General features: G+C 41.8%; 1 protein-coding gene across 23 annotated transcripts in view; it reads right to left on the bottom strand.

Annotated features, from left to right (window-relative positions):
• Nucleotides 1-22,933, bottom strand: part of eps8a (EGFR pathway substrate 8a, signaling adaptor) — a 169,980-nt gene extending 147,047 nt beyond the window's left edge. For 9 of the 23 annotated variants that reach the window (XR_013500158.1, XR_013500160.1, XR_013500159.1 and 6 more), the window contains exon 1: nt 22,743-22,855. The gene's annotated coding sequence lies outside the window, so the exon portion shown is untranslated. Of the gene's footprint in view, nt 1-22,742 lie in introns of all 23 variants that reach the window. The other 14 variants (XM_078235352.1, XM_078235357.1, XM_078235354.1 and 11 more) reach the window with 8 other exon arrangements.
• Between the last annotated feature and the right edge of the window lie 4,764 nt (nt 22,934-27,697).

The following is a 27,697-nucleotide window of genomic DNA, read 5'->3' as shown; positions in this document are numbered from 1 at the left end:
CCTCCACTGGAGGGATTCTACTCTATTTTAACAGTGACTCTCCCTCAAAGCTATTAATTGACAAATGCACTTTGGGACGGAGATTGTGAAAAGCACAACATAAATGGAAGTCTTTTTTTTCTTAAAATTGAGGCCACAGCAATAACTACTTATACCTCCTGAAAATTGGGTTGTTTTTTTTTAATTTAACATTTTATAGAAGCAAATCAGGCAGCATTTTAATACAAGTTGCAAAGTGCATCAAGTAAAATATGCTCAAGTCCTAAAGCATAAAACAGGCATCAACCAAAGATGACCAATTATGTTATTTACTAGCTAACTTAACCTGTGGCAATACCTGATATTTCCCAAGTGCCATTAGTCACTATATTACTTCTCTGAAAACTATGCAAGCCCAATTTTGCTCTGCAATGTGTAATGCTTGAAGTACAGTACATAAAGACCCATAGTAGTGTATCTCAATTTCTGGAAGCCTTTGATCTTTCATTTGAAGTCTGTTTTCAAAAACTATCCAATGCCTGCTTAGTTTTATCTTGTGGACAAGAAAGAAAACTTCAATGCCTTTTCAGTAAATTGATCAACTCACAAAAGGTTCATGTTTTCACTTGGGAGGACAAAATTTTAAATCATTAGTGCTCAAGAGGATGATGCCATAGGCTTCTGTATAACAACTTAAAAAAACAGCACTTGTGCCTTTGGACATGAAATATCGCTTCTTTTTTGTGCAGCACTAAAGCACTGAAACGATTCTCTGCACATCCAAATGCATTAAACCTTTCAATTTACTGCTGCTTATAACTGTGCTGCAGTGGGAGGATAAGTACATTTTAGAAATTGCAGTTTGGTGAAACTCCATTAAAAAAGGGGAAACAATAATTTGCACAGAGGTACTGAGTGCAAGGATAATAATCTGAGAAACAACATATATGGTTCAATATTTCATGCTGAAAATGTTTGCAAGATGTATTTAAGTTCACATTAAAATCACTCAAATATAAGCATTCAATATGCAGTTTCTATTCACTTAAAAATGCTATTAACTCGGAGATTAGTGGTGGTTTAAGTAGTACAGTGCCATATGCATTTTTCAATTAGGCATGTGAATCAAAGAGTCACATTACAACTATAATCAAGGGAATCATGTGACTTTGAGCATGGCAACTTATTACATAAGAAAAAGACAGACAGGAAAATGGACCACCTGGCCCATTCAGCCTGTCCCAATTACACTCCTCTGCATGAAGCCAGTATTCAAACGAACAATATTCAGAAATGTGCACCAATTGTTTCTGCATCTTTCACTCACATATACATACAACTCATTGAGCAGTATTGGATTGCATACTACAGTTACTGTGCCATACCTTACTGCTCTGCTGCCTCTAGGGATGCACAAAATGATCCTTCACATTATAGTGATCTGCATCAGTTAATCATGGCAAGCAGCCAAGCCAAATTTGACTTTTTGGGGGCTACCGTACAAATGTTGAATTGTTTTTAAAAAACTCAGCTGGCTCACTATTATCTGTCAGGGGACGCGGAATGTGCCATCCTACTCATCTGATCTACAGATTACTTTACTGTACACAAAATCATTGACTCGTGATACCCTTTCAGGTGGCTGAGCAAGTTCTTCAGTTATAAGACACTGCACCATTGTCGTCTTCGGGCAATTGTCACTCATGCCAAAAATTAAGTACAATTCAGGAAGTACATGGAAACTTATGCATGAATGTGAATTCTAGAGAACAACAAGCATCACTACAAATATGACTTCCAACATCCAAAATTTACGCAACCATTTTTTTTCTATTGTTCCTGCAAACACCACTCATGCAAGATTGAACAATAATTTTTTCCAAGAGTATAAATGTAATCCATAAAGTCATGACATGTATTTTTAATGAAGTTTTATACATTTGTGGTAAAGGCATATTTACATTGAAAAAAAATTAGGAGTCCATTCAACCCGCTGAGCCATGCTCCAGTATTCGATTTCAACTCTACTTTGTTAGCACCAACCCCCATCCCCCCATAACCCATCATTCCCTTGTTGATCAAAAATCTAATTCAGTCTTGAATAAATTCAATGATCCACTTCACTGCTCTCTACAGGAGAGAATTCCACAGACTAACAATCCTCGGGGGAAAAAAACGTTTACTTACCTGTCCTAAATGAGACACACCTAATTTTTAAAACTGTTCTGCTTGTGGCTTCCCCCACAAACATCCTTACAGTATTCATTGCAGAAAAAAAAAGATGGCATGCTGTCAAAGTTTCTCGCCAGGACAGATTCAAGAGTGCCAAATTTCCAAGGAAACAACAATTTATACTGCATGAGAAAGGGGATACTGATTGGTTGTCAAGTCAGATCTGACTGGTTAAGATATTATCATGGTGAATGCACCAGGAAGCTAATATCCCCATGCTTTTGTTTATTCAAAATAGGTGCAATGTCTAGACATTCCTTTTGCCTTCAGAGGACCAGTCCCTGCAAATAAATATCTGTAGATTATAGCAAGCATAAAAGTGAGCTACATTGAGAACCCAACTGATGATCTTAAATTGGTTTTTAGTATAATTCTTAGCACACAAGGGTGTTCAGCCAATACTACCGAATTGCTGAATCACGAGTAATGTTACTCAACATTTTGGTTGCGTATGGTCAGTATTCTGCGTACTGTGGACAGTGCTGTTTGACAAGATTCTCTAGTAATTAGGATGTAACTTTGACAGCATGTCGCTTTTTTGGCAATAATTATATCCTTTCAGTAAGGAGACCAAAATAGTACACAGTGCTCCAGGTACAGTCTAAGGCCCTGTACCTCTGCATATTCAATTCCCTTTGCAATTAATTACTAACATTCTATGAGCCTCCCTAATCACTTGCATACCAACATTGAGTTTCATGTCCCAGGACACCCAGATCCTTCTGTAGCAGAGTTCTTTAGTCTCTCTCCATTAAAATAATATACTGTTTTTCTATTCTACCTGCCGAAGTAAAAATTCACACTTTCCCACATTATACTCCATATGAGACTTCAGGAGAGGTCATATAATTAAAAATCGATCTGAGAGATACCTCATATTATACAAACTATTAAAAACATAACCTATTATTAATAACTTAGGGAATACAACACCAAGTCTTTTGCTACCATCACCAAAAGCAAGGGCTTGCGTTTCAATTCAGTTTCTTCAAAATTAACAACTTTAAACAAGGTTTTCCATCACTTTCCATTCTACCCACAAATCTACAAAATTTCCTGTTAATTCATAGTGTGTGTGGAGCTTGCACATTCTCCCCGTGTCTGCGGGTTTCCTCCAGGTGCTCTGGTTTCCTCCCATAGTCCAAAGATGTGCGGGTTAGGTTGATTGGCCATGCTAAATTGCCTCCGAGTGTCATGGGGACTATCGCACTAAGTTGATCTTTCTCTACACCCTAGCTATGACCATAACAGTACATTCTGCACCCTCTCCTTTGCTATTAAAAGAATGCTTTCTCTGTATAGTACGCAAGAAACAATACTTTTCACTGTATAATACATGTGACAATAATAAAATCAAATCAGGGTAAAAACACGGGGTTAGGGCTTGGGGAATTATGGTCGCTGCAGACTCGATGGGCTGACTGGCCTCCTTCTGCACTATAGGGATTCTATGATTCCTTCAGAGAGTAAAGTCGAAACTGAATTATATTGCACTAGTAGAACTAATAAACCATTTAAATGCCATGTGCAACACAGAAAGGAGCTCAGTAAAGCCATAGACATGCAAGTACAATGGTCCAATCGACAGTGAATTTAAATTTGGATTTAAGTATTCATGTTAAAAATGTACAAGTGTTTGTAACGTTCAGGCAGATTCAAACAGTATAAATTAATATTTGAGTTCTTACTGCTCAACACTAAAGCATTACAAAAATCAGACATTCCATCTACCGGCTCCTCATTCACCTTGTTCCTCTTCACCTAAAGCCAATGACTACATCCAGCGTACTTCCCAACTGCCCATCGAGCTATGTGCAAAGTGCAATCAAACTATTTGAGTGCAAGAACCATCACCGTTAACAATGATTGTTCCCACACCTATTGTATCCACACACACATTTTCAGCAGGGATAGCTAGATATTAATCAAAGAACTATAGCTTTAGGGCGGCACAGTGGTTAGCACTGCTGCCTCAGTGCCAGGGACGTGGATTTGATTCCCATCTTGGGTCACTGTCTGTGTGGAGTTTGCACGTTCTCCCCATGTCAGCATGAGTTTCCTCTGGGTGCTCCGGTTTCCTCCCACAGTCCAAAAGACATTGGGCCATGCTAAATTCTCCCTCAGTGATACTCAAACAGGCGCCGGAGTGTGACGACTAGGGGATTTTCAAAGCAATTTAATTGCAGCGTTAATGTAAGCCTATTCGTGACTTAAACCGATATAACCCAAGAATATTTTGGTCATTACAACATCCCAACAGTCATTGCATTCCTGTCATGAGCTAAGTCATCGCACACTGGGGATTGAACTTAAAACCTTCCTGAAGAATATTTACTCAGCTACTATGAAAAGTGAACCCACAGTTCAGCAAATTAATCTGTTGCCACCCATCTTCCAGAGAGCTGCTTTTATGCAGCACTTATCGATGACTCATTCCTCATGCTTTGGCTCTCAAGGTGCTCTCAAATTAAATGCCGCGTCAATGCCAACCCCAAATTAAAATTCCAGAGCTTGCCATGGCAGGCAGCAACACGCAAAATATCAGTACATATCAATATACAAGTAGCTTGAGCATCATTTGAATCCACATTTAGAACATAGAATCATAGAATCCCTGCAGTGCAGGAGGCGGCCATTCGGCCCATCAATTCTCCACCGACCACAATCCCACCCAGGCCCTATTCTCGTAACGCCACATATTTACCCTGCTAATCCCTGACACTTGGGTCAATTTAACATGGCCAATCAAACTGACCCACACATCTTTGGACTGTGGGAGGAAACTGGAGCACCCAGAGGAAACCCACGCAGACACAGGGAGGATGTGCAAATTCCACACAGACAGTGACCCGAGGCCAGAATTGAACCCAGGTCCCCGGCGCTCTGAGGCAACAGTGCTAACGACTGTGCCGTGCTACCCTAGTTACATGCGTGTGTTGAATTTGTACAATTAGAAGAATTCTCTTCTAGAAAGGGAGAAAAATTGAGACAAAAGCACACAGTTCAAACCATCAGGTAGGTCCGTGAAAATTACTTGGACAGTATAACCTTCAAATGTCTTCCTCCACATGGCATTACTGACTTTATAAAAAATTGCTGTTGCATCACGTTAAAATGCTTTTTATATACCCGATTTAAGACATGATTAAGCTATATTCAGCTCAAAGCTGAAATCCTCATTTTCAGATTGTGAATTATCTCCAATTAAAGATTCTGATCAGAGTTGTGAATCCTCAGCTTAACACATTCCGAAAATAGAATGAATGCAGAGTGCATGCGAGATTTTGATAGCCAGTGTGCACAAGAGGCTTTATTGTTCAAACAACCTTGGTCACACGATCATATGACATTGGGTAGTCAAGGTAAAGTTTCATTCGTCTGGGACTCGAGTAGGGAGCTTGAGTTTAGTGGAAGAAACCAGTGATTCTGGAATAATGCAGGTGCAGAATTTTTAAATAAATTGTTTATATGTTTAAAATCAATCTCAGCATTTGGGTTATTTTTAAAAACTAGCATACGGGAATGTGCTTCAAGGTTCTCAAGATGTCATATTTTGTTTCATTCTAAGGCATCTACCACTCTTTTAGGTAACAAGATAATCAAAGAATTGTTTTGCCAAGTAACTTTCTCAAATGCAAGAGACTCAAATGTTCTGGAATGATCTAAATATTACGAATTTCATAGCTGGGACTCAGAATAAATAAAAGTTCTGAAACACCTTTCAAGAATAAGGCGGCACAGTGATTAGCACTGCTGCTTCACAGCGCCAGGGACCCAGATTCAATTCCCAGCTTGGGTCACTGTCTGTGTGCAGTTTGCACATTCTCCCCATGTCTGTGTGGGTTTCCTCTGGGTGCTCCTGTTTCCTCCCACAATCCAAAGATGTGCAGGTTAGGTGAATTAGCCATGCTAAATTCTCCCTCAGTGTACTTGAACAGGCACTGGAGTGTGGCAACTCGGGGATTTTCACAGTAACTTCGTTGCAGTGTTAACATAAGACTACTCGTGACTAATAAATAAACTTTAACTTTAAATCAGCACCAGAATGTCTAGTGTGGACACAGTATTCAGGATAAAATATCAACCTAATATGGCATATATTTTTCGAATATATGATTCCCACTTTTAATTTTTCAAACTATATTGTTTTCAATTACTCAGTACAATTTAAATTTAGTATAAAAAGCAAATTCTGCAGAAGCAATCAGAATTGGCTCCTTACAAACATTACCCAAGTCAGTACTGACCTCGGATTGTAATCATGAGCAAAACAAAAAAAAAAACCTGGTTCCCAACTGCTGCTAGAACAAAGCAGGTCAAGTCAGTTATCATAATGATTGATGGTAGGAAACATAAGTTGCAGATTCATAATAGAGAAATTCCTTCACTCGTGTGTTAGAGTTCTGCCTACCAGCTACCTGTAATTGCAATTGAATGAAATTTGAGTCAAGCTACAGAGAGAAGTGAGAAATCTGCTTCAGGGTTCCAGTGATTGGAACAGACTCTTACTCATTTCACTCCACTGCAACCCATTTTCTCCCCCCACCATATCACCAAAAGCAAAACCTAAGCTCAGCCTCCACTCCTCTTCAACGTCATCAGAACAGCATAATGAGCAAATTGAAAGAAACATTTCTGCCAAATGCCTATCCATTTTCACTGCCCGTTTTAGTAGAACTGAAAAACAGCATTTATTTTTCCTTTGCACTGTTCCTGGACGGCCTTGTGCGCACAGACCCACAGGTATGAGCACCATGTCTGCGCCTACAGTGAACATCAGCAGCACAATCAGGCATCAGTGGAGCAGAGCATAAACCTGCCCTCATCCAACCTCCACACCTATACTTTCCAGACAGAATCACAGAACAGAAGCAGAAATTCTGGCTGGTTTAATCTCCCAACCCTTGCTAAAGGGCACTATGGCCAACTGTGGACTGAAACTGGTCCAAACCAAAAATCAGGCAGCGAAAGAGCAAATGTTTCGGCTACCTCTCAACGGTTTACAAAAAAAAATGCTCAACTCCTTTAATTAAAGTGATGTAACAAAAAGGAAATCAAACTGCCAAAAATTGTTACCCAACAGTTGAACCTTAATCCGATATTTTCTTGCAAGCATATCGCCTACTCAGAATGGGGGAACAAGTCAATTATTCGTGTAGTTTTCCCCCAAAAATATGACATTACACTGTTCAAGGTGGCTATTTCACAACTTGAAAAAAAAATCAGTAGAATATAAATTTGACGCATTTGAGAATGTTTAACATTACAAACACACCATTTCATTTGCATTAGAAACTATGTACCTGGGCATTTCACCTGGCACTTTTTCAAGTGGTAACTATTTGTTTAGTAGGATAAAGGATTGCAACAATCTTTATGTAGTGTGTGTTTACTTTCTGCAGGTATATACATTTATTAACGTGAAGTACAAACAGTAGACAAAAGTAGACAGTGGCACAGTGGCTAGTTAGCATTGCTGCCTCAGCATCAGGAATCAGAGTTCAATTCCGGCCTTCGCCCCATATCTGCACGGGTTTCCTCCGGATGCTCCAGTTCCCTCCCACAGTCCAAAGATGTGCAGGTTAGATTGATTGGCCGTGCTAAATTGACCCTAGTGTCAGAGGGATTAGCAGGGTAAATACGTGGGGTTATGGGAATACGGCCTGGGTGGGATTGTGGTCCTTCTGCACTGTAGCAATTCTATGACTTCATTCAAAACTGACACTTGGTGCACAATCTTATTACAATTAACTAAAGAATGCAAATGATCCTTAAATATTTTCTCAATTAGTAAAAAGTTTATTCGTCACAAGTAGGCTTACATTAACATTGTAATGAAGTTACTGTGAAAATCCCCTAGTTGCCAGACTCCAGCGTCCGTCCAGGTTCACCGAGGGAGAGTTCAGCATGGCCAATCCACCGTACCAGCACGTCTTTCAGACTGTGGGTGGAATCTAGAGCACCCGGAGGAAACCTACGCAGAAATGGGGAGAAGGTGCAGACTCCGCACAGACAGTGACCAAACCAAGTGATAGATAGGTTATCCAGTATTTGTCTTCCCTGTATGAAATAAGTTTCTGAGTGTGCATTTATACAGTTTCAAATCTGTTGAAACATCATACCAGGGAGAGCACACATTCCAAGAGGAGAAAGTCTGAATTTTAAAACTGTATTGTCCGTTGAGTAAGAAAGCTATTATTGGCAAATTGTTAGACTAAAAGGGGACAAGAAATATCTCATCTGATGAAAATGTGCTAAATTCAGAATAGTCAGTTTACAAGTATTAGGAGTGAAGTTTATTAGGAAGATGTCATCACACTCCAGTTTATCAATTGCAGCCTCAAACAGCAGAGGACTTCATTCACAAATTATAACCTGTAGTGTATGTGCACAGCCACCAGACCTATTTGTTTTCACTTTGGATTCTACATGTTATCACTGTCAGGATACCCAAAGATGCATTGACACAAACTACGGATTCAAGGCCAGTTTTGAATTTGATTTAAAGCAAGTGAGAACCCAAATGACTGCCTGATTGTACCTCGCCTCAAGAACAAGATATGTGAATGCCTGAATACAAGTGCAAATAATGCACTCCCTCCCCCAACAGTAAGCAAATTAACTACTTGGAAAGTAAAGAGAGGAAAGTCCTGTCCCTGGCTCTGAACATTCAAAGCAGATTACATGGATTTACAAAAAGTGCAATCAGAATTTATTAGAAACCAAATTTGACAGTCCATCAGATAAACATATACAGTAGGGCCAGATTTTATCAGGTCACGCTAGTTTCTCCAGCCCCACCCCTCCCCTCCAAAAACACAATTCACCTGAAATGGCACCATGGTGGCACAGTGGTTAGCAATGCTGCCTCAGCACCAGGGACTAGGGTTCAATTCCAGCCTTGGGTGACTGTGTGGAGTTTGCGCATCCTCCCCATATTTGCGTGGGTTTCCTCAGGGCGCTCCAATTTCCTCCCACAGTCCAGAGATGCGTAGGTTAGGTGGCTGGCCAGGCTAAATGCATGGGATTACGGGGATGGGAGAAGTGGGCCTGGATAGAATGCTCTTTGAGAGTTGGTGCAGACTCAATGGGCCGAATGGCCTCCTTCTGCACTATAGGGATCCAAGGAAATCAGACAAATGAGCAAATGATCACAAACTGCTTGTGCAATTTAAGTTTCTGCAATCATATGCATTAATTTATTGTCCATGATCAATGTGTTTGTACACAAGGTGTGTATACTTGTACCAAATTGGTAAACTTTACCAATTTAAATAATCCTAGCAAGTGTGTTTGAGTTAAAGTTATCGCATACTTTCCCTGGAGTTAGGGATGTTACACAAGGTAGCCTCGACCCCCGCTTTTTGATTTTGGCATTAAAGCGAGCACAAGGTATTTCACTCCAGGTGTGATTCTGTTGACCCACTAGGTAGTTTAGTTTTCATTTTTAAAAAATTTAAGAACACAGAAAAACAAAAAGAATTAGCATAAATTTTACTATTTAAACTTGACAAAGTATAATTCTCAAGTTCTCTCTACATTCCTAACACCATCCCCACAGACATAAATCCTACTTCAGAACCAATTTGCACAAAAAACAGATATGTGGATGCTAGATTTCCTGCATTTTAACCCCTCTGGACAGATGCAGAAAGACGCCTGCCTTCTGACTCCCATATAGCAGTTTCCGGAGAAAGATTTATCTTCAAGCAGCAGAACTTCAGAGAAGAGATCTATTTTCTGGCGGATCCAAGTCTCCAAATCCAGAGAGAAATAGAGACAGACAGAGCTTTTCTTCTCTCTACAGATCCCAAACAACAACAGAACTGGGTTTCTCTGTGAGCCTAGTTCCATCCAGTCACATTACTTTGTGTTTTGACAGGAATCAAGCCCCACTCAAAAAACCGCAGGGGGAAAACACTAAAATAACAACACTGCATTAGTCTAGATTAAAACAAACATCCAGCATTTACGATCATTTATGCTGTTGCAGTAACAGCATAGGCTGCTGGGTACAGACAACATGGCACCAATAATTGAATGGACTGCTGAAACAAATCCTACACAAGAAAAAGACAAATACATTTCCTGATGCAGTATCGTCAGTCTCTTACACAAATTAAATACAGATGAAGATGCTTTGTCAGAGGAACAGTGCAGACTCGATGGCCTCATGTGCACGATGGGAATTCTAAGCGAAAAAAAAATAAGTTACTGTTTGGAATGCAGGCAGCCCCCTGACCTACGACACAATTGTAAGTCAAAAGGTCACAAGTCAGAACTGATTTTCCTACATGAACAATGGTATAAATGGTGAATTGGTTCCTGAACAAAGGCCAGAAATCACTCATAGGGCACCCAGCCCTAAACGCTCTCAACTCTTGCCCTGCCCAGGCTGCTGAGGTGACTGTTGATGCCTGCATGTCTAAGCTCAAATGAAGTCATCAGTTGTCCATTTGCCTTGAACTTCTGTGAGCTCTTATTAAATACAAAGTATACAATTGCATCAAAATTGCAATAGTTGCGCCAAAAAAAATTTAACACTCATTTTCAACCTAAGAAAGATGTTTGGCCTGTCCAAACTCACAGATAGGCGGTACAGAAAGTCAATGCACACATATCAATGTGCTGGCATGGTGTTGTAAAGTTGAAACTAATGCTGTAAAGTGCAAATGGGTTGTCAATTTATATACGTCGCAACTCGAACCCTGTGAATTTAACGGCTGTTTATATTTAAGTTTTCTTCCATAACAGGCCTGTATGTTATTAGATGAGTTGACTCTTTAGCTGGAGCAACGGTCTTGAAAAGCAGAGGATTCTTTTAAGCCTCTTATCAGGAGGTTGGATCTTGAGAGAATCCCCCTCTCACTTTCAAGATATGGCTATTTATTATCTTGGCTGCTTAGTTGACTGCAGCTGGTTCAATGGCTTTCTGATGGTCTCCAAGACACAGAAAAGTTGACTCTTGCTGTTTTAAAAGCAGACAACAAATATGGCTGTCTGACCCATGTGACCTGATACAAATCCAAAATCCTGTCCCAAATAAAATGATATGTTAGGCCAGTAAACATCCTGGGCTTTGACTTTTCAGATGAGACAGCCAAAGCCTTCGTTTAGATGAGGGGCCATCACAACACAACAACAGGTTGATGGGACCCATTCTTAATTCATCTAATAGCCACAGCACCTCCCTCTGTGACTGGATCCTGAACTTCCTAACTCACGGACCACAATCACTAAGGATCGGCAACAACACCTCCTCCACGATCATCCTCAACACCAATGCTCCACAAGGCTGTGTTCTCAGCCCCCTACTATACTCCTTATACACCCATGACTGTGTGGCTAAATTCCCCTCCAATTCAATTTTCAAGTTTGCTGATGACACCACCATAGTGGGTCGGATCTCAAACAAACAATGACGAGACAGAGTACAGGAATGAGACAGAGAATCTAGTGAACTGGTGCAGCAACAATAATCTCTTCCTCAATATCAACAAAAAGAAGGAAATTGTCATCGGCTTCAGGAAGCGTAAAGGAGAAATGCTCTTGTCTACATCAACGGGGACGAAATAGAAAGGGTCGAGAGCTTCAAGTTTTTAGGTGTCCAGATCACCAACAACCTGTCCTGGTCCCCCCCCATGCCGATACTAAAGCCCACCAACGCCTCTACTTTCTCAGAAGACTAAGGAAATTTGGCACGTCAGCTACGACTCTCACCAACGTTTACAGATACACCACAGACAGCGTTCTTTCTGGCTGTATCACAACTATGGCTCCTGCTCTGCCCAAGACTGCAAGGAACTGCAAAAGGTCGTGAATGTAACTCAAACCATCACGCAATCCAGCCTCCCATCCATTGATTCTGTCTACACTTCCCGCTGCCTCGGCAAAGCAGCCAGCATAATTAAGGACCCCACGTACCCTGGACATTCTCTCTTCCACCTTACCTTGCATTAAGTTGACCTTTCTCTGCACCCTAGCTATGACCAACACTACATTCTGCACTCTTTCATTTCCTTCTCTATGAATGGTATGTTTTGTCTGTATAGCACACAAGAAACAATATTTTTCACTGTATGAGAGTGCAGAACATAGTGTTACAGTGATAGCTAGGGTGTAGAGAAAGATCAATTTAATGCAAGGTAAGTCCATTCAAAAGTCTGAAGACGGTGTGGTCAATCATGAAGACTGCAGACAACTTGAGAATTAAGAATAATCTCTCAGTCACAGACACACGGAATGTCATTTCTATCTTTGAGTAGGGCCACTTTGGCCATGTGGAGGAGGCCACAAAGGGAGGACAGAAAGTAAGAAGTCACCTATCCTGCCCACAGCACTGAATTTTGTGTGGGGGCAAGGCTGCAATGCACTGACTGTATTGGAAAGCCCCAGGTGATTTGCACTTATTTACTTTCTACAATTTTAGGAAAACACGCAAATGCTGTTCTCAATTTCATTTCAATGGAGGGGCAGAGAAAGTTCAATTTTAGCAAATAACTGACAAAGAATCACATCATTCAAGAGCTTTATTACATGATACCATCTAGAGCTAAGGTAGCATTGCAAAGACAATTAGCAGTAGCCCTCAAAAAAGTAAACAAACACCATGCGAGATAAACAATGCTCTTGCTAGCTTGCAAGTTGATAAATTAGCTTGGCTCAAGCCCAGCAACAGTTTCAATAAAACTGCAAAGAATTATTTGCAAAGAACGATTTGATAAAAATTAAGTTGTGCCCCTTTTTCTTTGGATTGTAAATTCCACACTGACAGTTTATTCAGCTTTTGCTTGACATATTATTGACGCATAACAAAGCAACATTTAACCCAATCTCCCTATACACTTGATATGGTGTATTGACAAAACGTTGTGGAACAATAAATAGAACCAGAAATTCTTCCAACTTCTCTGCACTTAGATCAGAAAGTTCCTCACAGCAACTAATGCATGTCCTTGGGTAGCAATATCAGCTTGCACATGGAGCAGGATAACAAAAGTAATCAAATACCAAACAGGGAATCAAATACACAACCAATAACAGTTTTCATGCATCAAGACAAAAGTTCCATTGTGACTGGTCTAGAGAACTTTACACAATCAGGAATTTGCCAATTAAAGACACCAAGTCCTCATGAACTAGGCTTACCCATGACGTTGATAGGCTAAATCAAGCCTGAGAACTGCTTTAATCATCAAAAACAAAAGAGTCAAGATCAAAAATCTTGTCTCCTTTCCAAAAATTCAGGACTCAATCGTTTTTGTTTTACGTTGTTTATTTTTATTATATTTGTTTTATCACAGTTTATATAATAGTTCATAACATTTACTAATTTGTCATGCCACTAAAATAATCTCACAAAGCAATCAACCCAACAGGGATATAACCTTTACACAGGGGAGAAGTCAAAAGCTTGCCTCTGGATTAATAAACAGCACAAAAGCCCTGAAGGAGACTGGGAACAAAATCTAACCTTCGAAATAACAGAAGAAATGTAGAAAATACCAAAACAGACCGTCACAACTACAATCTGCAACATAAAGCAAAAAGATCAGCCGCATTATAAATACATCAAGCATGCAGTTGGACCACTCCTAACTTTCTGACCCAGTCAATGTTTCCACTCCATACTGGCACGGTGGCAGTCGTTAGCACTGTTGCCTCACAGTACCAGGGACCCGGATTCAATTCCAGCCTTGGGTGATGAGTTTGCACATTCTCCCAGTGTCTCCCAAATGCATACATATTTCACTCCCGAATAGCAAATTCACATACTGGTTTCTCTCCATATTACTCTACTATTTTCTCTTTCAAGCTCTACACGTCTACATTCTTGTTACCTTTCACTCAGGTATCATCCCATTCCTTTTGTATATTTGATCTCAGGATGATAGATTTGTTGGCAAGGCAAACATTTGTTGCCCATGCCCAAATGCCCTTCAGAAGAGTTGCCTTCTTGAAATGCTGCAATCCACGTGTTGTAGGGTACACACAGTGCCATTCAGAAAGATGTTCCAGGATTTTGATAGTGACAGTGAAGGAACAGCAATATAGTTCTAAGTCAGGATTGTGTGTAGCTTGAGGGGGTACTTCCAAGTGGTGATGTTACCATGCATCTGCTGCCTTCTAGGTGGTAGGGGTCACAAGTTTGGAATGTGCTAAAAGGTGCCATTAAGTTTGTTTACTTAAAAGTTTAATGATTGGTGTCACAAGTCAACTTACATTAACACTGCAATGAAGTTTGTGAAATTCCCCTAGTCACCACACTCCAGCGCCTGTTTGGGTACACTGAGGGAGAATTTAGCATGGCCAATGCACCTAACCAGCACATCTTTCAGACTGTCAGAGGAAAACCGGAGCAACCAAAGGAAACCCACCCTGGCACGGAGAGAACGTGCAGACTCTACACAGAGAGTGATCCAAGCTGGGAATCAAACCTGGGTCTCTGGCACTATGAAGCAGTGAAGCAGCAGTGCTAACCACTGTACCACCATGCCACCCACAAGCATGGAGGTTTAAGGTAGTGTCTGGGTTGCTGATCAAGCATGTGGCAAGTTAATCATTGTACAATTCCTACACTTTGAGCTGGAGGATTTATATGGTTGGTGCATTTAAATTTTATGTCAATGATAATACTCAGAATGCTAATGGTATTCACAATGGTAATATCATTGAATTTCAATCAGATTGGTTATTGCTTGATATTAGTGTGCTTGAACCACTAGTGTGCTTGATACTTTGCAGTCCAAGCTAAATGTTGTCCAGGTCTTGTTGCATGCAGGCATGGGCTATTTTTGTATACAAGTAGTCGTGAAAAGTACTGTACGCATCCTCAGATGCGCACATTTCAAAGGTAACACAGCATTAAGATAACTGGTTTCAATTTGGGCATTTACATTGGCACATCTCATTAAACAATTATCCTGGGTTGACGATATACTTACCAAAATTTTAATAATCATGCTCAAATCATCTGTCCACAGCCATTGTACGTGCTTTACAGTTTCTCTTTCAATCTGCTTCATTAACCATTGATCCACAACCAGCAAAACAGGCTCGTGACTCCCAAGTGTTTGTAGCACATTTTCACGCCCAATATCACTCTGTGCAATCTCTTCAAATGCAAGAATTCACACATTGGACATAGCTTCTTCTATTGATCAAACTGGCACAAAGATCAGTTGTGTCAGATTAGATACAACTCTTCCACACTGCAACATTCTATGATTTTGTTTGCGCAGAAAACTCCCAACATGAATAAACTATAGCTACGGTTTGGAATTTCACACTACACTACAAATATAACTGTGCCATTTCTAAAGCAACAATCTGTCTCTTTCTGCATTCACAGCTTCAGTGCCAAGTGGCCACTGAGCAATCTATTACAATGGTATGGTTCAATTGCAATAAGATTTAATCACTCAAGGCTTGAAAATATACAAATATCAGATTTCAGTTTGCAGAATAATGAGGCCCAAAGGATCTAAGCTCAACAAGAACTCAAAATAACTACATGGAGAAAAAAATATATATACTCCAATGCCTAATGCTACAAATGTATTTAAAAAGGCAAAGAAAATGTAATCTTACAAACTATGCAGAGTAATTCTACACAAACACTTAAAAGATTAAATAGCTGTATACTTACAAAACACATGGCACAGTACATCACAAGATGTTTGAAATGCTTTTAACATTCGAAAAAATTAAAAGGCAGTTCGTAACATCTTAATGTGCCCTACAGTTTATGCCAATCCTGCTCGACATATAAACAATGTGGATTACAAAGCCTGCAAAGTCTTCAACGGCTCACTGAGTTAGTCTGCAAAGGTTCAGCTGAAGTCACATTCACTGCACTGCCAATGAAACAGACTGTGCCAGACATTGCATAGTAAACCCTCAAAACAAGAGGTGAGTTTACATGAATTTTCAGCCATTGATCTACAGACATCAGTCCTTTGATCGGCAGAACATGGATCTGAATCCAACTCAAACTGATGACATTTAAATCTCCTGTCTCTGTGCTAGTTGTAACAGTGCATTCTGGAGTTTCAGCTCAAGGTGCATTGTTGGATCAGAGTAAAGCAATCTTTGCTCTGCATTTGGCTTATACCATCCTTATCTGAGTGACTGCTGGCAATACAAGCTGATAACTACGGTGTGGAAGATGGAACTTTCCATTTTTATCATTGGCATCCTGAGCTCTGCCCAAATACATATTTATCCAAAAAGTGACATTAAAGAAATGCTTTCACAAATGAAAGGTTGTCGCACACTTTCTCCTCTAATTTTCAGCTAGGCTATTTCATGTTTATACATAGTAAACAATATAAAAAGTCACCAATTCCAACACACCAGTACTAAAGATCAGGCAGGCATTTTGAAACAGGGTAATCCAAACCTCAGCCCCAAGACTCAGAAATCCAGTCCTTGAAGCCCAGGGAATACTGGCTTGCTGAATTTCCCATTTGTGTAGGTTGGCAAAGAGCCAGTTTCATCATGGCTGGTGAATATATTGCAAATTAGAACATCAAGATGCGTTAGTCTCAGCAACTTGGAGTACATGCATGAATTACAACTTCCTTGATGCTCCCGAGGCCCCATGGTACAAATCTCTGCAGCCGACAGAAGCAAAGGCTTGGACACATTGACCTAGATTTTGCTGTCAAAGTAACAGTAAGGCTAATGGTGCTCATCTCATGAGCAAATGGCACAAAGGGACAAAGCTAAACACATATCTAGAAGTGATTCAAGTTGTGCCACTCCACTGTTAACTTAATCAAACGGACATCTCGCCAACGAATGGTATGCTGTTGCTGCATTTGCACAATATATACAAACGAAACTTGGGAGACAACATTCTGTCAAGTAATTTCAATTCTAAATTTTAAGAGTATTACTTACTGTCAGCCAGTTTACAACAGGAAACCTAATTAACCATGATAGATGTCCTGCTGCAACAAATTACAGTCCAATCATGTAAGGACTAAGCCCAATAACAGTGCAACAGGGAAAGTTAGAAATTGGACATTCAATGCCCAAAAGCATAGGCGCCAGACAAGATGAAGCATTAAGAACAGTGACAGAACCAGTGGAACTTTGTGGAAGGTGAATGGGACAAAACACTCACCTTCTTCATTTGAGGTTGGCCAATGTTGCTTTGGAGGGTTGCCTCCACCTTGATCTCATGAAAATCTGTTATCTATCTACAGACTCCAGATTTGAGAATATGGTTCCTGACTCACTTCAAAGAATCATAGAATCATAGAAACCCTACAGTGCAGAAGGAGGCCATTCGGCCCATCGAGTCTGCACCGACCACAATCCCACCCAGGCCCTACCCCCACATATTTACCCACTAATCCCTCTAACCTACGCATCCCAGGACTCTAAGGGGCAATTTTTAACCTGGCCAATCAACCTAACCCGCACATCTTTGGACTGTGGGAGGAAACCGGAGCACCCGGAGGAAACCCACGCAGACACGAGGAGAATGTGCAAACTCCACACAGACAGTGAACCGAGCCGGGAATCGAACCCGGGACCCTGGAGCTGTGAAGCAGCAGTGCTAACCACTGTGCTACCGTGCCGCCAAAAGTCAGCATTCTTCAGTTTCCTTCCCACCAAATGAAAGCCCCTCCACCCCACCCATCCTACATCAACAATGCCCCCTCCGCATATCAAGTTGGTCAAACCTTGCACGACTGCTGGTTAAACAAATTAGTGACGAAATATGGCACATAATGAGCTGGGATCCAGTAACTAGAGAGCAAATCATGCAACAACCACTGTGTATTACTAAGCATCATTAACCAACACTGGCATAAGAAAAAATAATTTCCAAGACACCACATCAAAAAAGACACCAGAAGGGCAGTCAGCATAGCTCTGGGCCAATAATCATGTCTCAAATCTACAAAAATTCCAATGTTGTCACTAAATCAGCGATCGAAGATTATTGAATACATAATGAATTGAATTTTCAGAAGAAATTTGAAGTTGCACTTGTTATGACAAAGTTATCCGATGTTCAGCATACATAGTTAGCAGCACATTTTAACAGCTGATAAAGGATGTATCATTAAAAAATTAAAAGGACTGCCTCGGACATTAAGTGTCCCATAAGTTGTGTTTTCTAAGTTGTCTATTTTGTTATTCCTTGATGGGACGTGGGCATCACTAACAAGGCCAGCATTTAGTGCCCATCCCTAACTACCCTTGAAAAGGTGGTGAGCCAACTTCCTGAATAGCTGCAATTCTGATGATGCTTGGGAGGACTTCCAGAATTTTAACCCAGTGAGAGTAAAAGGAACATGAACCCACTTTCAAGTCAGGAATAATTAAATAGGTATTTTAGTAACATTGCAAAAAAACTGACACTAATGAGCCAAGTAAAACAGCATCTGAAAAGTGAGGTTGACACTTAACAGTTGATAATACACAAGTATGCATGACCGGAAAGGATATTGAAAGCAGATCCAATAGTAACTTTCAAAAGGGAATTGGATATATGCTTGAAGAGGAAAAGAATTGCAGGACTAGGAGTAGAGAATAAAGTGGCACTTATTGGATCAAGCCCTGCAAGGAGGTGACACAATCACAATGGACTACATGGCCACACCCTCCTTCTGTGCTGTAAGATTTTGTGTTTCACACTAAGTGTTTTGGAAAATCACAGGAATATCTCAAGGACATTTGAGAAGCCACAATAGCCAATGTAACAATTGCATATCTCATTGGAATGGTCATAATTAGAATACTGCACACAGCTCTGGGCATCATACCTTCAGAAAGACATGAATTGGTTGAAAAATTCAACAAGAATAATTCTTGGAAGCTGACAAAGATACTCAGAAGTAAATGTAATTAGATACAAGACTCAGATTGGAATATAATCCAAGTGCTAAAAATTGTCACCAGAACTACAGGACAAGGAAATACTTCCCACCCTCAAGTGAGATTGGAAATAATTCTGTCGCCATCGTTAAATGTGAATTCAACTGAAAGTATTTAATTTAGACTCAATTAATCCCTTTAGAAGCCAGTGCAAAAATATCTAACGAATAATGGACTTAAAAGTTCAAGGTGTCGGATACCTTTATTGGATGTTATCAGTCTTGTTGGGACAATAACAATTTACATCTGTGGAGGTCATGTAGGCTTACATCCTTGGGTTTTTATTGACTACGTTCAGAGAAGTTTAATCCATCACCTTCCTTGTTGTTATCCCCTTTTCTCAAAAAAATTAACTAAACCTGAACTTAACAATTTACCCCAAGAGGCAGAAACTGTCAGAAAGGATGATACGAGTCAAATGGGAATGTCTTTTGATGTCAGAATCAGGCAGTTCCAAAAACAAGGATTAATTAAGTATTTTATATTTCCCTTCATTATCCCCACTCGAGGAAGTTTTCAAACTTATATTACAGATTGATCTCCCAAATGGCACGTCATCTGATGCATCCAGAGAAAGATCAAGCGAAAAAACATTACAAAAGGATGACTTTTAATGAGGCAGAACAATGTTAATGTGGATCTCTAAACCTCTTGAAAGAAGTTGCTGCTCTTAACCATCATCCACCCAAAACACAATCCCTACTTAATCTCCATTTAAATCGTACATTATAGATAGCTCTTAATTCAAACAATTAATTTCTAACCCAATGGTCCAACTCACAATGGTTGCAGTTATCACTTCAGCACATCCTTGTGTTGAAGTGCAGTAAAATGACTTCTGACCAAAAACAAATTGGAAATACTATTCACTTCTTTATTGGATTATACTTGCAAATGTGACCTGCTGTGACATGAATCAGAGTCAGGTGTTTTCAATATCGCCCATCATAAAACCATCTTGAAATAAGAAATGAAATAAGTTTATAAAACAACTGCACAAGATCAACTAAGATTCCTAAAATAGTTTATCCCCCTCTGGGAAAAATTGCTTTGATTAACTACGTCTTCAAGCTCACGTTTCTATCTAATCCCATTCCTACAGTAAGAGCTAGCTCCATCAGAAAATACTATCAGGAAACTTCAGATGTCTTACAAATTCCTCCCTTACATTTACCAAAACACAATTATTTTCACTTACCATATTTTGCCCTCCCAATTACAAATGATCTCTTACAAAGAAATTTTAGAACATCCTGTGTCCTCCCTTTCATGAATGCTTCGGTAATAAAAATACCATTTGATTTATTATTGTCACATGTATTAGTATACAGTGAAAAGTATTGTTTCTTATGCGCTATACAAAGCATGCCATTCATAGAGAAGGAAAGGAAAGGGTGCAGAGTGTAGTGTTACAGTCATAGTTAGGGTGTAGAGAAAGATCAACTTAATATAAAAGAGATAGAGATTTAAAAGCATAGAACAAGAGTAAAAGAGCATTAGAGGGTATGCTAGGCATAGCTTGCAAGAAGTTGCCAGGCTCCGGAGCACCATCTTGGATTACCAAGACCCATACTAGCTCCTCTGGATGGCATACAATTAAACTGAGCAAACCCAGTCAATACTGGGGTTATTTTAATTTGAGATTACCCTGAAAACACAACAAAAACATTAAAAACCATTAAACCTTTAAGAGTTTTCAATTATTAACTTTCTGAAAGTTCACAAAAAGTATTTTGTATCAGTTGTTTACAATATCACACTGAAAAAACTTCTGCAACTCCAGAAGTTAAACAACTGTAAAATCACTATACTTCTGCTCAGCATGTTTTAAAAACATAGTCTATATAGCAATGGAAACATCATATTTATTTTGAAAAGTTGTAATTCAATAGGGAGAATGTCATAAACCAGGAATTGAAAACTGTTTCTGGGACACCTCTTTGTTTCAGTTATTCCTGTTTAAGGCGTTTCTATGTCAATGGCAAACATACAAGTGTATTCTTACATCCTTAGTGCACAGTAATAGCTACAGAATGCAGGTCTTACAAACAACCAGTCTTGTTCTACTTTACAGATAGCAATAAAATCAGCTAGAATAAAATGAGCTGCAGAATTTGTTCATTAAAGACATGCCATTCACATAAAAAGTTAATCAAGCTTATCCGACACAACTCACTGCAAGCAAAAGGATCCAGAGAAGCAGACTGCCGGTTACTGGCCAAAGTCCAGGGGCCTGGGTAAAAACAGGAACCACCACCCCTGTCCTGGGCAGGTACCTCCTCACCTCTCACCATTCAAGAACAACACAAAAACACCTTCACTTCAGATTGTCTAAACTAAGCTGGTATAACATTTTACTGGGAGTCAGAACCCTGCCTGGTCTTGGGTTTCTAACCACCTACCTCCAGGACAAGGAAAACCCATTCACCTCCAATACACCCAATATAGAGGGAAGGGAGGAGTTGGTGCCGGAAATCCATTCCAACAAGCCCAAGATGGAAGGGGGGATCCCTTCCCCAGCCCACCACCAATCCCAAGGGAGGGGGGATCCCTTCCCCAGCCCACCACCAATCCCAAGGGAGGGGGGATCCCTTCCCCAGCCCACCACCAATCCCAAGGGAGGGGGGATCCCTTCCCCAGCCCACCACCAATCCCAAGGGAGGGGGGATCCCTTCCCCAGCCCACCACCAATCCCAAGGGAGGGGGGATCCCTTCCCCAGCCCACCACCAATCCCGAGGGAGGGGGATCCCTTCCCCAGCCCACCACCAATCCCGAGGGAGGGGGATCCCTTCCCCAGCCCACCACCAATCCCAAGGGAGGGGGGATTCCTTCCCCACTCCACCACTAATCCCGAGGGAGGGGGATCCCTTCCCCACTCCACCACTAATCCCGAGGGAGGGGGATCCCTTCCCCACTCCACCACTAATCCCGAGGGAGGGGGATCCCTTCCCCAGCCCACCACCAATCCCGAGGGAGGGGGATCCCTTCCCCAGCCCACCACCAAACCCGAGGGAGGGGGATCCCTTCCCCAGCCCACCACCAAACCTGAGGGAGGGGGATCCCTTCCCCAGCCCACCACCAAACCCGAGGGAGGGGGATCCCTTCCCCAGCCCACCACCAATCCCGAGGGAGGGGGATCCCTTCCCCAGCCCACCAGCAAACCCGAGGGAGGGGGATCCCTTCCCCAGCCCACCAACAAACCCGAGGGAGGGGGAACCCTTCCCCAGCCCACCACCAATCCCAAGGGAGGGGGATCCCTTCCCCACCCGGCCACTGCATCCCCTGATGTGGTGCTGGTCAATAAGATTCAATAGCAGCCTTGGAAAAGGGAGCCCAATCAAAAGGATGAACAGTGGGAATAAAAGAGCATTGTTCTCCACGGGAGCAGGCACGGGGTGAAGGGGCCGAATGGCCATCCCGCGGTGCTGTTCCTATTCTATCCTGTTGATGAATTGGTGGTATATTGAGGGGGTGGGGGGGGGCCTCGTCCTCCTCCCCCTCCTCCTTCTTCCCGGGCGGCTCCCCAACTTCCAGCAGATTCCCAGATTCCCTCAGATCGGGATCCAATTCGAAGTCCCCTCTCCCCCCCCCCCATTCGACATACACCGTCTCCTCTCTCCCCGACCCGCCTCACCTCAGCGGGCGGCCGCTCTCCTCACCCCCGACGGGCGTCTCTCTCGAGCTCCCTCACTCCCGGTGCCGAGACGGAGACTAAAGGCGCCCGCGCGCCCCCGCTCACACCTTCTCGCCCTCGCGCGCGCGCCACCCCTTCCACACGGCGCGCGCACACGCGCCCCCTCCTTCCCGGGACCCCGCCGCGAGCGCGCGCCTCCTCGGCGCCACCTGCTGTCCGGAGCCCATCCCCGCAGCGGATCCTCCTCCTCCTGCAGCAGCACCAGTCATCTGGGGCAATGGTGGCACCTCTTTTAAAGTGTCTTTATTCTATTACTGTCACATGTAGGTTTACATTAACACTGCAATGAAGTTACTGTGAAAATCCCCCCCAATCCAACCCCTGATTGGGTGCACTCATAGAATCCTTACAGTGCAGAAGGAGGCCATTCGGCCCATCATGTCTGCACCAACCACAATCCCACTCAACCCCTATCCCCGTAACCCCATGCATTTACCCTGCTCATCCACCTGATGCTAAAGGGCAATTTAGCATGGCCAATGTACCTAACCGGCATGTTTTTCGGACTGAGGGAGGAAACCGGAGCACCCGGAGGAATCATTGAATCACATGTTGCCTGCACCAACAAAAATCCCACTCATCTTGGTAATCCCATGCATTGGCTCTGCTAGTCCCCCTGACGCTAAGAGACAATTTACCATGGTTAATAAACTTGACCCGCACATCTTTGGACTCTGTGAGGAAACCGGAGCACCCAGAGGAAATGAACGCAGACATGGGGAGAATGTGCAGACTCCACACAGACAGTGACCCAAGCCGGGAATTGAACCCAGCTCCCCAGCGCTGTGGGGCAGCAGTGCTAACCAATGTGCCACTGCTGCCTTATTGGCGACCCCCCAATTGTCCTTGAGAAGGTGATGCTGAGCCACCACCATCCCTGCAGTCCATGTGGTGAAGATGCTCCCATTCTGCCTTTCCTCTGCTATGTCTGATCTCTGATCAAAACCATCTGCTTCCATCTCTGAAGCATCGCCTGCCACCACCATTACATTTCCTCTTTCCGACTGCAACTACTAACCATCCAGATTCAATTGCCCCATTGTTTATCTCCCTGAGCTTGTAAATTTTTCTAGTTTTTTCCTACCTCCCCTCGTGTTTTCTCAAACCCCATCTTGTCCATGAGGCCCCCTTTCTGCTCCTTCAATCCTATTCCCATGAAACTGCTATCTACCCAATTTCCTCTCTTGGTCCCCATGTTAGCCGATATGGTTCTCTCTCATCAGATGTTGTCCCACTCTTATTTAAATCTGTTGTCACCGCCCTTCTCAAAAGACAACCCTTGACCCCACCATCCGGCCAAATATCATCCCATCTACAACCTCCCTTTCTTTGTCAATGTCATTGAATGTATTGTCACATACCAGATCAGTGCCATTTCTCCCAGAACTTTATATTTGAAACCTCCAATCAGATTTCTGGCCCTCCCACATTAGCAAAACAGCTCATAACAAAGTCAAAAGTGTCATTCAGTGTGACAATGACAAAGGTAAGCTATCCCTCTTCATCCTTCTCGACCTGCCTGCAGCCTTTGTGACAGTTGACCACACTACCCTCCTCCAACACCTCACCACTGTTGTCTAATTGGGTCAGTCTGCTTTGATCTAGTTCCCTACTTATCAATGTAATCATGCCCAGAGTACCACTTTCAATGGCTTCTTTTCCTGTTCCTGGACTGTTACTTTTGTTGTTCCCCATAGATCTATCCTTGGCCCCTGCTATTTCTCACGTATACACAGCCCTCAGCAACATCATTCAAAACAAAACACTAGTTTTCACATATATGCTGACATCACCCAACTCTAGCTCACTACCACCTCTCTTGACTCCTTCACTGTTGTCAAATTATCAGACACCCAGTACTGGATGAGAAGAATTTTTCTCCAGTTGACTATCATGAATGCTGAAGTTCTTGTTAAGAAGTTTAACAACACCAGGTTAAAGTCCAACAGGTTTATTTGGTAGCAAAAGCCACACAAGCTTTCGAGGCTCTGAGCCCCTTCTTCAGGTGAGTGGGAATTCTGTTCACAAACAGAACTTATAAGACACAGACTCAATTTACATGAATAATGGTTGGAATGCGAATACTTACAACTAATCCAGTCTTTAAGAAACAAAACAATGGGAGTGGAGAGAGCATCAAGACAGGCTAAAAAGATGTGTATTGAGTCTGTGTCTTATAAGTTCTGTTTGTGAACAGAATTCCCACTCACCTGAAGAAGGGGCTCAGAGCCTCGAAAGCTTGTGTGGCTTTTGCTACCAAATAAACCTGTTGGACTTTAACCTGGTGTTGTTAAACTTCTTACTGTGTTTACCCCAGTCCAACGCCGGCATCTCCACATCAGAAGTTCTTGTTATCAGAGCTTACTCCAAATCCTGTTCGCTGATTACCAACTATATCCCACTTCCTGGCACCAATCTGACACTAAATCAGTCTGCTTCCAAATTGGTGTCACATTTGACCCCAAGATGAGTGTCCAACCTCACACACTCGTTAAGACCACCTATTACCACCTCAGTAACATCGCCTGACTTTGCTCTAGACTCAGCTCATCTGCTGTCAGAACCCTCGTTCATTCCTTCGTCATCTCTAAGTTTGATTATTCCAACACATGCCTGGTTAAGTCTCCCACATTCAACAACCATAAACCTGAGCTCATCCAAAACCTGTTGCCTATTGCTTAACTTGCATCAAGTCCTGTTCATTTATCAACCCTGTGCTCACCGACTTAGACTGGCTTCTGGTCAAGTCATGTCTTCATTTTAAAATTCCAATCCTTGTTTTCAATTCCCTCCATGGCCTCAACCGTCCCTATTTTTGTAATCTTCCCCATTCCCATAACCCCCCAAGATATCTGTACTCGTCTGGTCATTTCAGCATCCTTGATTTTAATCACTCCACCTTTGGGGATTGTGTCTTCAACTGCACAAGTCCTAAGTTCTGGGATACTCTTTCCAAACCTTTCTGTCCCTCAACCTCACTTTCCCCTTTTAAGGCACTCCTTAAAACCTACCTCTTTAGCCTCGCTTGTGGTCACAGGAATTTAAGAACAGGGGTAAGCCATTCAGCCCATCAAGCCTGCTCTGCCATTTAATTCGATCATGGCTGATCATCCATCTCAATGCCATTTTCCTGCACTATCCCCATATCCCTGGATGTTATTTGTCTCCAGAAATTTATTATCTGTCTTGAACATGTTTAACAATTGAGCTTCCACAGCCATCTTACCTAATGTCTCCTAGCCTGGCTCTTACCATGGTCTTTTGAAGTGCCTTGTGCTATTTTATGACATTAAAATGCTAGATAGATAGAATTCATTGTTTTGTTGAACCCATGTTTCTGGTGACAATGCCATTATAATCCTATAGTTGCTGAAGCGGAAAGGATCAAGAATGAAACCCTGGAAATGTTCCAGAAATCATCAGAAGAGTATGAAAGGAATGGGGAAGCACAGAGTGATTGGACAAAATTGTGAACCAAGTGTTAAATCAGGAATTTGATGGAAGTGTGAATTTGGTACAGAGAGGGAAGGAGGTCTACTTTTTAAAATCTTTTTGTTTTACCTCCTATAGCTGGTGAGTATTTTTCTTGTGTTTCCAAGTCGGGAAACTGGAACGTGTATTACTTCAGCTCACAAAATAACTAGTCAAATAAATAAGATTAGACAGACATGGCAAGGCTAATGGTGTACTGTGACCACCACAACTGGGACCCTGTGGAACACATCCCATCTGTGGTAATATCTGCATGTTGAACAACTTTAGCTCAGAGTTCCTGAACTAGAATCTAAGTTACAGACATTCAGGGGCCTCAACGAGAGGGTACCTTGTTCCAGGAGGCAATCACATCTTTTAGGTTAGGTAGAACTCTACAGCTGATCAATGGTCAGGAGGGTGTGACTGATAGTCAGAAAGGTATGGGGGTCCAGCATGTTGTGATGGCCTTGACTTTTATCAACAGGTTCAAGTCAATACTACCTATGTGGAGGTAAAGAAGGACTACAGGGTTGATAAGCAAACAGTGATACCATGGTGCAGGATGCCATTCAGATGGGAGGAGTGAGAAGGAAAGTGCTGGTGATAGAGGACAGTCTGGTTAGGCAACTGTGACTTGGAGTTCTGATGGTTGTGTTGCCTACCCAGCGTCAAGGTTAAGGATATCTCCTCACAGCGGGAGCTGAACTTGGAGTGGGAAAGAGAGAGGATCCAATTACCAAGGTACAAGTAGGAACTGATCAACATTAGAAGCACCATGAATGAGAGAGTTTGAGAAGTTCATGGCCAAATTACAACGCAGAACCTCAAAGATGATCATTACTAGATTGTTATTTGAGTCATGCATCAATTGGCAAGCAGTTTAGAAATACTAAACCATCGCTCAAAGAGTGTGGAAGAAGAGGTTTTGGTTCATGTACTCAGGAAAGAGAGAGTTGTTCTGTTGGGAAGGATTCCACTTAAACCAGGCTGCAATCAGTGTCCTGGTAAATTAGATAACTAGGGCTGTAGGTAGGACTTTAAACCAACAAAATAGGTGAGGCTGAAGGACACTTTAGAAATCCAAAAAGAAAAGTGAGACAATAGAACAGTGTAGTGATATGAGTAAAGACAAGCTAATTGAGAAAGAAAGAACAGAGTTTAACAGTAAAAGTGCATCAGTAATCAAGGTCCATGCAAAGAATAGTGGTTAAAAAAAATCAAATTAAAGAATCTTTGTCAGCATCTGCAATAAAATAGATGAAGTAGTGCTACAAATAGAAATAATTAGTTTAGATCTAATTGCCATTACAGAGACATAGTTACAAGGTGACCAAAATTGGGAAATAAATATATCAGAGAACCCATTTTGAAAAAACAAACAGAATGATGACAAAGGATAGGATAGCATAAGGGGGGGAATT

This window comes from Mustelus asterias, chromosome 19 (assembly GCF_964213995.1).
Source record: "Mustelus asterias chromosome 19, sMusAst1.hap1.1, whole genome shotgun sequence".
Lineage (NCBI taxonomy): Eukaryota > Metazoa > Chordata > Chondrichthyes > Carcharhiniformes > Triakidae > Mustelus > Mustelus asterias.
This window is presented reverse-complemented; position numbering and strand designations above follow the sequence as displayed.